This window comes from Theropithecus gelada, chromosome 10 (assembly GCF_003255815.1).
Source record: "Theropithecus gelada isolate Dixy chromosome 10, Tgel_1.0, whole genome shotgun sequence".
NCBI classification, from domain to species: domain Eukaryota; kingdom Metazoa; phylum Chordata; class Mammalia; order Primates; family Cercopithecidae; genus Theropithecus; species Theropithecus gelada.
Genome location: NC_037678.1, coordinates 80428210 through 80442529, shown reverse-complemented (window position 1 = coordinate 80442529; position 14320 = coordinate 80428210). Strand labels below are relative to the sequence as shown.

General features: G+C 36.9%; 1 protein-coding gene across 2 annotated transcripts in view; it reads right to left on the bottom strand.

The window, feature by feature from the left end:
• The window catches only part of PLCB4 (phospholipase C beta 4), a 415371-nt gene that overhangs the window by 383212 nt on the left and 17839 nt on the right, over positions 1-14320 (bottom strand). Inside the window, exon 2 of one of the 2 annotated variants that reach the window (XM_025399656.1) lies at positions 5072-5126. The exons of the other annotated variant lie outside the window; for it this stretch is intronic. The gene's annotated coding sequence lies outside the window, so the exon portion shown is untranslated. The remainder of the gene's footprint in view (positions 1-5071; positions 5127-14320) is intronic. 2 annotated transcript variants of the gene reach the window in all.

The window sequence follows — 14320 nt, the reverse complement described above, 5'->3', positions numbered from 1 at the left end:
TGCTACTACTCAATGCAAGAAGATGATTCCACATAATGGGCAACTGAAAAATGAAAAAATGTCAGCTAATACCTGATAAAAAGAAATGATGAGATTTATGTGCCTGAATGAGGATATACAACGGTAATGTCAGCTTCTGCAATGAACAAATCTGATAATATATAAAGAGTTAACATAATAGAAGTTTATTTCTCTCTCTTGCTCACATAATTTATACTCTATCTTTCATTGTTAGAGTTTGTTACTGGGAAAGACTGCAAATATGACTATTAAAGATTTTCTGTTCAGGAACATATGGATTCCTGAACAGGAATAGTGAGGAGCCATCCACAATGGAATGATTTAGACTCAGGTTCACTTAATCCCGTCTCTCACCATCCCCTCAGGCCTCCTAGTCATCTGCATCCAACCACAGGAAAGAGGACGATAGAGCCTGGGGTTCAAAGCCTTGTCCCAGATTTGCCCTACTAACTGTTCACATTGTGTTGGTAAGAACAAGTCGTGTAGCTCACCTACACACAACTGGAGGCTGCTTCACCAGTCTCTCTGGTTAGGTGGCTGCTTCACACAATACTTCTTCTCTATTGAGGGCTGAGCATAAGTTATGATGGACAGCAGGCAACCTCTGTCCCTGGGGTGATGGTTCCACTGCCAGGCAAGCCTCTGACCAATTATCATGAAATATGAAGAAATGAGCCACCAGAAACTTCACTTCACAGGTGGGCAGCCTACCCACGTAAAAATCACGCTTGGGATGAGGAATCCCTCAATGGGCGACACACCGTAGCATTCTACGGAGGAAGCTGTGGCACTGCTGAGATGATGCAGATGGTCACACAGCTGCTGTGTGCACGGAAGTGGGAATCAGTGCACAGGAGGAAGAGACAATATGCTTAAGAACTCAAAACATAATGTGCAACAATATGTGAGTCTATCTGTTCTGGAAAAGCAATAAAACAGGCATATCAGCCTAGCCAGTAGGAATCAGAAAAAGAGTGATTATTCACAGGCAACAGTTTTGATTACATTATGCATATAAGAAACAGAATTATAAGCACAATTCTCTATCAAAAACAAAAAAATGGAGTCACTCCATTACTAAACCCATGTGGGACGTTTGATATTCTGATACATGTATTCTTCCATTAAAGTATATTCCTTTCCATTAAACAAGTCAGCATATCTTCCTTGTGTTACACCTAAGTGGTTTCTTTTGATTTTTTTTTTTAATTTTCCTGTTATGAGGTTCGAGGTTACACTGAGCTACAGTCATGCCACTGCACTTCAGCCTGGGCAACAGAGCAAGACCCTGTCTCTAAAAAAGAATTAATAATAACAAATAAAATTAAATTGTTCTGTTATTATTCCATGTAAGGAGGATGTCCATTAGAACAGAGGAGACTAGTCTGGCTCCTTACACTCATGGGAAGGCTGTTTCCATTAGTATTGCTTTTGTTCCCAGTAAATGACTCTGTTTCACCTACTGCACTGATGGTGCTGGTCACCACAGGTGGCTCTGGCCCTGCCACCATGGTGCTGCGTGCACCAGCGATGGGCAGAATTCCAAACCACTGCCTCTCTAAGCCACCTCTCCAGAGCCCCAATCCCAGATGTGACAAACCTGAAGTCCCATGAGTGTGCCTACTTGCTGGCAGACATCAAGAAAAACACAAAAGTGGGCATTTCTGCTTGGGAAGTTAAAAGAAACAGCACTTTTATCCACTCAGCTTCACACAATAAGGAATGCCCCCAAATTCAGGAAAAGGATTCAGATGCCAGGTAGCCCAAATGGGGATAAATGTCTACTGTACACACAATAAATGTTAACTCAAACTGGCACATGGACCCCTGCTGCTTGTCAGGGGATATAGGCCATAACGAAAGGGAGGGGAGCTGGAAGATTATGGGGAAACAATTTTCTTTTCCACGCATTCACTAAGGACTACTGTCCATAAAAATCTCCCAGGATTTACAGGGCAAACCAGGCTTTGTCTTCTCCATTCAATGCCAGGACACCAGGGCAAAGCCCCTAGGAATAGCTTTGTGGTGGTGGTACTACTAGTGGCATAGAGCAGTCCTAGTGATGACAATTGTCCCCAGCACTGTCAAAAAAAAAAAAAAAAACTTTCCGTGATGATGAGAATGTTCTATGTGCTGCCCTCTAGCCACATGTAGCTAATGAGCATGTAAATTGTGACTGGTGTAAATCATGAACTCAATTTTTAATTTTCTTAATTAAAATAACTAAATGTGGTTAAATTTAAATGACCACATGTGGCTACTAGCTTTCATACTGAAGAATACATCTAACCAGTCTAGCATACAACAAAAATGGACTGTTTAAACGTTTTTAGAAGGAAGTTCCTCCATTGCCCCAGTAACCTAATCTAATATCTAATAAAATAAACGTCTGAGTATTTCTTTCTTCTGACTGTTTAAAAACCTTCTGGCCCTGTCTTGCTCGAATCATGGATCCAATCTTAACATGATTCAGATACCTTCCCCAGGTTCTAGAGCAACAATTTTCAATTTCTTTGATTATGAGAACCCATGTTTAGTGTCAAAATGAATTGTTAGCCATTTATAAAAGTAGTATAAATGGTAGTAGTATAAAGTAGCTTTAATTTCTGTTGATTAAAAAAATACATTATAATAAAAAAGCTCCCCTTAATTCAGTAACATTTCATATTCATATACATTTCCTTATAGCAGGAGCAATAGAGTTTTAAAATAGTCATATATATATATATACACACACACACACATACACACACACATACATATATGACTATTTATTTAATACATGAGACATCCTTGGAATTAATTGCCACATACTCCAGGACTTCTACAATACTCAACAGCCTCCTGGGCTCTGTCACCCACACAGTTGAGAAGCCTTTTCAAGACTGGCTCCTAACTGTCTGGCTACCTTGCAAATATGTGAGTTTTTATTCCCAAGAGGGATTTTGGATTAATGTTGGATAAATGTGAAAAAGCAACTTTCCTAGTAGTTGAAAGTCAGATTTTTTTCTATATATATCTGCTAGTGCAGATACATGATACAGATGATTTATGCTGCAGTTAAGTCCAATTATCATTCAAAGATGATCAAGGTTTAACAATTTGGATTTCCTAAAAGTGTATTTTCACAACTCAACATTTATATCACACTTATCAGCTCTTTTGCAGTCATCATTCTATCAAAAATTATCCTCGCTCTCTGTCTTTGATTAACCTATGTTTCTCTGTGTCATCTTTGAAGCCAATTTTTGAAGAAATAATCTGAGAAAAAAGAGCAAACATTTATTTAACTATTATACAGTCAATTCACTGCAATTAATCACATACAGCAGGTTTTTGAACTCTAATTTTGAAGCGAATTCTCAACAATCTCTCTGGTCTCTATAAGTTCACTCTGGTAGCACACTCTTATAGGGTTTATGTCCAAATGTCGAATGTACATGAGTGGTTCAATTTATCATTACATGAGTGTAATGGGCCAAACATTACAACTCCGCTTCAACTCCTCTATTTTCAATTTGGAAATCAATGTATGTTTGTTCTCCACACTAGATTTCCAGTGATCTAATATGGACCATAATCTTCGCTTTTTGCTATCTAGAGGTGGGTGTTTTATAAGTAACATGTGAGCAACTGCTTGGTGAGCTCGGTCAGAGGAGAACCAAGCCATTCCCAGGGCAGAGATGGCCGGGAGCTAGCTGGATAGGTAATTAAAAGCTGGAGGGGAATGGTTACTCTTGTGAGGTTGCAGAAGAATGAGGAAAGACACCATCAGCATCACAAATTTGTTATTATAATGAAATCAGGACAAACTGTTTCTACAGACTAACTTCTCAGCCCAGAAATGATCTAAGAGCTGAAATCTTACAGTCTGAGAGCAAACTGGAGGATAACATGAAAGGATAATGGCACGAGGTCAGATTTGACCACTGTGACCTTAAAACACCCCCCAAATCTCTGAGGCAGTCCTGTGGCTTGGGGTGACAGCCCCATGGGACCCACCACTCATGCTTAGCGGTTTCCCAGTGTCCACAGGCATTCCCCTGAACGCATGGCTCTCATCAGAACCAAGTCCCCAACTACACCTTTCAGAACAGGAGAGCCAGTCTGTATGTCAGAATAAGGAGTATGAGACAAAAACCAAAAAAAAAAAAAAAGGCCAGGTACTGTGGCTCACGCCTGTAATCCCAGCACTTTGGGAGGCCAGGGTAGGCAAATCACTTGAGATCAGGAGTTCGAGATTAGCCTGGCCAACATGGCGAAATCCCATCTCTATTAGAAATACAAAAATTAGCTGGGCGTGGTGGCAGGCACCTATAGTCCCACCTACTCAGGAGGCTAAGGCAGGAGAATCCCTTGAACCCAAGAGGCAGAGGTTTCAGTGAGCCGAGATCACACCACTGCATTCCAGACTGGGTGACAAAGCGAGACTCTGCCTCAGAAAAGAAAAAAAAAGAAAGCCAAAGTGGCTCCTAGGCTAGTATGAGTTCACTCCACGAAATGTGGAAACCTCTTGCAGGCTCTGTATGGATTACAAAAAGATACCATATACCCAAAAATGCCCCCAACCTTATTACAGCTGACAAAGTATCAAGCAAATCACAATCCACACTCTGAAAAAGAAATCTCACACTACAAAATGAAAGATATCATATTTTTTACTGGCCACAGACCATTTTACACTTCCAAACTCTCTGGGTTTCCTAGAAAGATGTCACCCACTGAAAAAGACAGGAACACATTTCATCAAGAGGAGCTGAAATAAATTTATTGCAATAAAAAATGGATCTGCTGAGAAGCATTCACTTATTATACATCACATACATTGACTGCTGTAGACATCAACTATCGTCCCAAAATAGTCATTCTTTTAAAAGACTGGCAAACTTAAATATTGAATTTAGAAAGATGAATCTGAGGTTTTAATTCAATTCGCAATGGCACGTGTTAGTGGCATAAAAAAACTGCTTCTCAATTAAATCATCTGGGTTGTAATTTATTCAAGATAAAAATTTTTTTAAGTCACAAATTAAAAAGCACATACACCTACCTTTTTAAGGGAGATCACATTTCAGGATTCTGTATCAGAGAGAAACCTTCTTTTCCTGTGAAGAAAAAATAGAAGAACAACTATCTACTAGTCACAATAAATAGCAAATGTGAATTTTTAAGACCAGCCTATAATCTTATCATGTTGTGTTTCATTTGTAATATTAAACAAATGGAAATATTTAAATTAGACTTGAAATATTTCTTCATTTCTATCTACATAAAACATTTTACAGATTTTAATTCCAATGATTTGCTTTTTAAAGAACAAAATGGATAAAATAAAATCGAAAATGGACAAAAATAAATGAAAATTGCTCAAAACTAGAATTAAAGTATTTACTTCACATCTATCCCAATGACATATTTTCAAACATTCTGTTTAATTCTATAAAATAAATGTATAAACAAAGAAGGAAATACATAAAACTCCTCTCTTGTTTCTGCTTTTCCAGTGGGAAAATGAGGTCAAAAGGTTGTGGTGGGCTGTGCAGGTAACACAAGGTAACAGAACTATAAGCTGCTACCTCTTTCTATTGATTTTTTATTTTCCAAGCCAATAAACTATATTTATGAGCTCGATTTTTCTTAGCTAAGACTTTTAGATTACAAAAAACTATATAAAAATGCAAAAAAAACCAGGATACCTCTGATTTTATTTTACATGTATTACTTTCAATAAACAATTGACACAGAAACCTACCAGTCACTAATAAATACTAAATATGACTTTTCAAAATCACTTATTAACATAAATTATTTTCGCTTTACATATTCAAGCCAAAATAAGAAAGTAAATGGTTTTGTTTAATATAAGTCAATCATCCACTACTATAAATCGTTTCCAGTCAAATCTAATTAAAATGACCAATAGGATAAAGTTCACAAGAATGTAATTCTGACTCTGACCATGACGTACATTTGCTTCCATCTGTAATTTAACTTCCATTAAGGATAATGATATATAGATTCCGAAACAATGACCAGGATTCTGACCCAAAAGAGCTCCAAAGATTTGAAATTACTGCCAATGCATAAATTCAAGGAGACCACAGTCCAGAGGAGTCCCTCTCCCCAAATGAGAACTCCTCCATTAGCTTGTGCTTGCTTCACTTCAGAATAAAAGTCCTTTTTAAACTTTAAATAAGAAATTCTCACAACGTCCTATGGAAAGGATCGTGAACCGTGCAACCACCTCCATGTCTGCAAATAGCCAAGGTGAGTCCCATTCTTCGTGGCCAAGCTTAGCTAGCTGCAGAACCTCTTTCCTTCAAAGCAACGCCAATGCCCCAGGTGGACTCCCCAGTGTAAGCCAGCATCTGGGGCCTTTCCTCTGTTGCTCTTCACCACTTCATATGTCAGCCAGCATTACTTTGGTCCCCTTCACTGCCAATACAGTATAGTGACGGTAACAGCTGCCTTTTCTATTTTCTGAAACTACAGTTGCAGGTAAGCTCTGCTAACAAAAGAAAGCCAAGATAGCTAAGAAAGCCACGATGGATCAATGATCAATATGGATCAATGATCAATATGGATCAATATGGGTCACTGCACGTATGCTAAGCCAAATCATAATCTATGACCTAGTAACAACTGGGGTGGGGCCACTTACAGATCTTCAGTTCATAACTGACCAACCAGAAATAATATATCTATTTTTGCTTCAAATATGGATTTGTTTCAAAACAATCCAGTTGGGGTCACTGATGGGGAGGAATAATGGATGAAATGAAACTGGCTATGAGTTTGTTATAGTGTAATGATGGATATATGAAGGTTCACTTTGATATTCACTCTACTTTTATGTATATTCAAAGTGTTCCATAATAAAAAGTTTTTAAAATTTTCATTCGATGGAAATTATTTATGAAAATACAGAGAGAAATGCACAGATCATAAATATCACAATCTTTCTGTTTTTCAAATACTCTCTTACATACACACAAAAAAGAAATATTTTAGGCAAAAATTTTAAAAATCAAATATCACACTAGGAAAAATGAAAAGCTTACGGGTATGGTTTAAAAAAATCATAAAAATGGCTTTGAATATTTATTTCAATATTCCAAAGCCAAATAACACATATATATTTAGCTGCAATAAATCTTCTGGTTTTTTTCTTTATTTTAGGTATCCTGCTTTGAATTAAGTAACATCAACATAGGAACACTGGTTATCTCATGCTTGTCAGAAATTGTAGGTAGTTAAATACACCTTTGATTAAGGTAATCGGAGAAATGAATAACATACCATTAGTATCAATGTGATGTTTCATCAACAAAAGTCTTCCTAATTCCAAGATCCAAGAGGGAACAATTTTTTTAAAAATCCTTTATTCGTGGCAAAGATTTGGGGCCACACATATAAGTTATCAGATTTGCTACCTGCTTATCCTAGCTGAGTGATCTGTCACTGCGAAACAGCCAAAAGATGGGCACTTTATGGATTATACCACTCAATTTGACTAAAATTTGAAAGAGCCAAAAAGGGGCCATATGACGCTAAAGCTGAGCTTTCACAACAAGCAGGGAAAGTCACACACAAGTAAAATCATCCTCACAGCCTAGGAATTTGACTTCCTGACCCCGCTAGACACCACTACCGGAAACCTGACCCTAGACATAAAATAAAAAGCAGGATTTATGTCATGGTTTGGGGGAAGACCATGTGTAAAGCTGTGCCAAGCCCACATCAAAGATAAACCAGGTGCAAGAAGAACCTCACATTCTCTCTGAACAGAAAACACACCGAGACCCAACACTGAATCCTAACGTGAGATGTGATGATTAAAAACAAGAAAATAAAAAACATAGTTCATTGTCTTCTATTTTCTTTTGCAAGCTTTCCTGGCCTAAAACAATCTGTTTCCTTTCCAATAAAGAAACAATGCCAAACTCTGAAAGGGAAATTTGTCTGACTTAATGGATAAGCATATAAAAGCTGGAAAAGGGAGTATTATGGGAAAACCAGAATAACTCAGCCTCAGGAGGCAGGCTTCCAAATTTATCGGTAAAAGGACTGAGGGTCAGAGGAGGGAGGGTAGGGGTAATAATTACGAACGAGTTACATGACGGAGGTCAGCTAAACAAAATTCAGTTGTTTTCAATTTGAAAATCACAGTTCTAGCCATTTACTACATGAGCTAAGAGAAACATCCATTAGCTCACATCCATACTTAGATATTTTACATTCATGCAGCCACAATATGAGGACTAGTTTTATTAAATTTGCAATGGTATATCCTAAGGCCTTATGTATTTAATAAATACGTGTCAAATAAGTGAATGAATGAAGTAGCATCTAATACTTACCAAATCATAAAATCTAAAACTAAGCTAGTAGATGTGACAAAAACAAAATTCCCAGGTACGGTGGCTCTAGCTATTTGTTTAGCCAACATTTATACTGTTAGGAGTCAATATACTACACTAAAATGATTTGCTTTCCCAGATACTAAGGCAGCTAGGGATAGACACATGACACAGTTTTGACCAATGAGATACAGGAGAGAGAGCTCTGAGAAAGTTCATTCTCATGATGTAAACAAGTTCCAATCCCTCATTCCTGAAAATAGCTCCTGGGTGGTGCAGAGCCATCTCACACCTATGAAGACAAATGCTAAATGATAAGGAGTGGAGAGAAAGAAGGAACCTCATTTCCTGATGGCACTGCTGAGATGCCACATCTGCCCCAAATGCTTAGATTCCTAAGCCTGCATTTCTCTTAAACTTCTGTGAGTTTAGGCTGCTGTTTTCTATCACTCGCAGCCAAAAATATTCTAATATACACCAGCAATAACTTATTTTCCCCCTTCTGTATCCTCAGAAGCTGCTCCTATTTTAACTAACCGTGATGCACCCTATAACTATTCAGTAACAGATACATCACCATTGCAGTGGAAACCTCATCAACAGTTTCCATTTGTCAACACTGAGGATGTCTCACCCAACAGGCTCACCAGCAGGCTTCAGGGAGAATCAAAAAAACATCAGAAACAACAAGGCACATCACTCTACCAAGCCACACTGTGCTTTTCTAAGGACCATTACATTCTGATATTAACAATGCAAAAGAGAATGATAACAATGCAAAAGAGAATGGTGACAGAAAAGACAGCAATGCTATTCCAACGACCAAAGAAATGAAGAATCTTCTAAGTTAAGGCAGTCTTAACCTGTCTCACAAAGAAAAGTAAATATTTAGGGGCATGGCTAGATTAAACACCAGAAATGGAACATCACTAAAAAACAGAAAACAAGAACATGAACATACCTCTTGAGGGCTGAAGAGCTGACCTGATTCAAATGCTGCTACTCTGCTTTATAGGGCCTCAGAAATGCACCTTCTGTGGAACTTAAAATTCTACAGTAACTTCTCTTATCTGTGGATCTCTCTTGATAAACATAAACTCCTAGACCTCAGGAAGCGAGCCTGTAACAAGTATTGACAAATGCTGAATGAATGAAGAAGCAAAACTATATAGAGATTACTTTTCCGAGAGACTTTATGAAAAGCATGCAGTCCTCAAAAAGAAAAAAAAAATCTAGAAATATAATAATGAGTCGAATTAATTGTGTATTTAATGGTCAAATGTCTGTAGAAAGAAAAGAACAGAACTACAACTAAGAGGTAGCTATTATTGTATAAACCAGGTGAGGTGTTAGGCACTTTGCATCTGGTATTTCATGCAGTCTTCACCGCTCCCCAGTTAGGCACGAGTCTCTCCTCTTTCACATGAGGACAAGTTCAGAGGGAGCTTTGGAGCTCACCTGAGGTCACATTTCTAGCAAAAGACAGACTGGATATTCAAACCTAGGAAGGTCAGAACCTAGGAAGGTCAGCTCTCACGTTTCTGCTATACAATGCTGCTTCTCACTTTTGTCCTTATGAAAATATTATTTATAAACTGCATACCTACATTAGCTGAGGGAACATTCAAAGGGACCTTCAGTCTGTGGCCAAAAACTAAGCAAGGTGAGGCTCCATCATAACCTCAAGCACAACTACCATGTGCCCATATCATAAACCAGATGTGGTTCCGCATGACCCAGATAGTGACTTTCTCTAGCTCATTTTACAGCTGTAAAGACTTACAAAGGCTCTACATACCTATGGCATGTGTTATTTTAAAAGCTACCGTGTACTTGCATGACCTAGAAAAGATAAAAAGAAACCTATGAGTCAACAGCATTAGTTTCTCTCAGAAATCAGCCCTCTCCCATGTATGGTACAAACATCCCAGCTCTCCTGTCACAGTTACAGAACATGTGGCACCAAGACCCTGGGGACCCTGGTCTCTGGGGACGCTTACAAATAAAACCCACTGTGTCTATGAATGCAACATATCGAACTGATTGAAGCAGTTTAAAATAATGAATTCGTCTGAACCAAAAAGAGAAACAACTCTACCGTTGAAAGAAAAAAAAATCGAATGTATATTGCAATAGGCTCCTAACACTTTGCATTGAATAAATACTACCTCTTTGAAGTTGATGAAAACCTCTGTGAAAATATTTATCCAGTAAACATCTCAGTGAAATAAACTGTGATGACTCCAAAGAAGCCGAATTTAACAACTTTATAAATTCTCATGGAGAAGAAATAGAATCACCACCCCCGAAACATTTGGTAATTATTTATACACAATACGCACACAGTCTGTGATGAACGTGCAGAGATGCAAAAGTTACTGCAGTGTATTAGCTGAAACATGAGCTTCTTTACTCTGCCATTTCAGGTTAACTTTTCCAGCAATTTTTTAGTAACACAGAGTATTCTGCAAGTCCTCACTTCTACCACGGAAGCTATCTAATACCCATTTGAAGAAAAAAAAAAAAACAAAACACTAAAAATGTGTTAGAAGCCAAACTTATTTTGGGATAGTTATCGGGTGACAAAGCATGCTTCCATTTTTTTTCTCCCCCTTTCTATTAGTTAATTATCTATTATTTTAAGATTTGCCATACACATATATTTGAAAAAAATATGATTTAGTAAAAGGATGTTGGGTCTTTTCCCAAACAATGGCTCGATTCTCTTTGGAAAGATAAACAAAGCCTCCTTTTTGTTTCAGTAATCTATCATTTCAATACTTTTCCATGACACAGACACAGGCGCGCACACACACACACACACACAAAAATAGTATTCTCAATTAAATAACACTATAACACACAGTTTTTCTCCTATACAGCTATTTTTCAATGTGTTCAATGTTCACCAAAGGCCAATGATTTCAAAAAACAGGTTTCATAACAAAAGAAATGGGAAGAAGATACTTTCACAAAGACACTATCAGACCATAGTCCAAAAAGAACTCTGCATACAACTTCTTTGAAAATCTCTGCTCCAAAACTTCAAGCTTTCTAGTAAATTAGGACTCCTTTATGAATGCTTACCTTGCTTAAAGTATACCTTGAAAAGGAGGAAAAAAGCATCTCCCTTGCATTTAACCCCACCATCATACTGACACTGCCCATTTAGAAAATGAAATATTGAGGTCCACATTAACTGCTATAAGCAATTCCAGGGTTAGAACTAAAAACGGGATTAAGTGTGAAAATACTTCCTTATTCACCAGTTAACTTAATTTCTTTCTCCACATCTTAAAGTAATTCCTAACAACTGACAAAGGCTCCAAATATTATACAAATATCTGGTCTACAAATAAAGTTTTAGGAGTTATATTAAGCAGATGTCTGATGATATTGGACACAATCTTAGAACTACTTCCTACATACAAAGTCTAGCCATGAAAGGAATTATTAGTTTTAAACAGAAAATTAAATGAGCTAATTAAATATAGATCAAAGGAAGTTCTACCATGAAAAGACTAATTTTTGTCACTCATGGAAAAAAATGTATCAATAAACAAAAAGTAATCTGGTGTTTCTTGTTCTGGCCTATCTTGGTTACCACCTATTATAATGAGATTAAAGGTAGTTTTGCCTTCTTCCCTTCTTCTTTGTGCTTTTAAGTTATTTTCCAATATTTTTAAATTAATCACATATTACTTTTATAAGTAACAAAGTTATTTTTAAAAATCTTAGACACTACTGAGATATAATCTCCTTTTAATTAGGGTAAAGCACATGTTAATATGTTTTTAAATATATTGATAATTAGTCAAAATTAAATTTATAACTTTAAAATAACTTCTTATCATATTGTCACCTATAAATTCTGGCACAAAACCACATTAAATCTTTTAAGGTTATTTTGTACTTTGAAATAAGCTAACTAATGAACTGATACATACATTTCATATTCATCTATTTCTGCTCCAAAAATTAGGGAAAATTACCTGTTTCTTGTTCCAAACCATTCTCCTTTATCTGTGCTATTTATTATTTGCCAACTCTTCAAGTATATTTTTATATTTTATATGTTATATGACATCATTATGTCATTTCTTTCTCTGACAGTTATATTAGTACTATAAAATACATATTTATATGTCTGTGTATATATGCAGAAGTATATATACATTCCTCAATAAAAGTACACATATATTTACATATATATACACATTTATGAATATACCTATATGATCTGTACTGTTTAGAGATTTCCAGCAGAAGTGCCTGTCAATCCAGTTTCAGGTTTTATATACCTAGGCCAACCTGACCAACTAGTTTGACAAAGTTAACAGTAGTTTTGAATTCTATTTTTTTCCACTTAAGTGACCCATTGTTTAACCAAATCAGTAAAGAATTTTGCAGATTAGTAACCTCATTCCTCTTATTATACTGGTCACCCTTACCTTCCCCAGAGACCAATATCCTGCAATCACCATGACTTGATTCATTAAGCATTTATTTGGTACTTAGTATTTCTCATTACATGAAGGGAGAAGCTTACAGAGTGTGGCAGTTCACAAATTATAAATGTAGCTGAAGGTTTAACACTTATCTGTGCATCCTGCTATTAAGCCAGTAATCTCCAAATTCTTCTAATGATGAGAATGGGAATTAATGTTTCAATTTTCTGCTAACGTTTCAGTGCCAAAGGTGATATGATGAGGTCCTTGTATATGTCCATAGGACTTGCTACACATGGCCAAGCCAGTCCAAAGGTCACCTCCAGAGTCTATGTATGAGAAAAATTGCACTGCAGCAATCTCTTCAAAGAAAATTCAACAGTTCCCTTTCCTTCTCTCTCTAACACCTCGTAAGAAAGGCAAAAAAAAGAAAAAAAAAGAAAAAGAAAAGAAAAGAAAAGCCATAATAAATTGAGTCTATCTGCAATGACAGAGGCTGATATTCTATTCCCTGCCTGGATGCCTGCTTCAGTGCAGAAACCATAGCATATGTATCAGGTTGGCTGGCTGATGCCACCTGCAAGGCAACAGAGTCCCAGTAGAAGTAGAAGCAGGCTGTGCCCTCAGGGTCTGATGGTGTTAAGATGAGAGTTTTTCTGTGGACCATGTGAATACTATGGAAGGTTGTCAAGTTTGAATGATCCTGAAAAGCCTCCATCTGAGTGGATTGCCTGGACAAGGACACAGAGACACTCCAGTGATCTTCCACTGGAATATGAGGAGCTGATATTGCAGTGCTCAAAGCAAATTAATGGCATGATGCCAATGGACCTGCAAGGGCTCTCCAGAAAAATCCATCAGGGTGTGTATGAGAAAGAACTGTCCTTGAAAACAAACAGCACCTGCTAAGTGCAATAGCCTTGGCCCCTTTTATGTCCCCTGTGCCAACTCTGGAGGAGCCAGACATTGGTAGGAGATGAAGAGAGGAGAATTAAACTAGGAATTCCTTTTCTTCCATACTGATAATCACTAAGCCTGGGCTCAAGCCTAAGAATGGAAAAAGGGGAGAAGCTATAAACTGGATGGAAAAAATGGAAGTTTTGATTTACATTGTACTACATTTTTCTAATATTTGAAAATTAGGTTGTTCCAATACAGTAAAATGACTGAAAAGCTATAGGATCTGCCAAAAAATATCATCCAAAGTACAGGAGAGGAGAGAATAAAGCTATTTTCTGTTTATGTCTTACTAAGTGTGGCCCATTCAACAAACCAATTATACTAAGTATACAACCTATGTATAGTATAAAATAAGTCTTGTGACTTTTTTTCCATAAAGTTAAGTCTGAAAGAAAACTGAGAAGATATAGAAAAATCAAAGTGCAAATGTAATATGTCTCATAAAATGTTAACCACATAATATAATTATATCAACAACTTTAAATGTAAATGGACTAAACATTCCATCTATATGGCAAAGATTATCAGAAT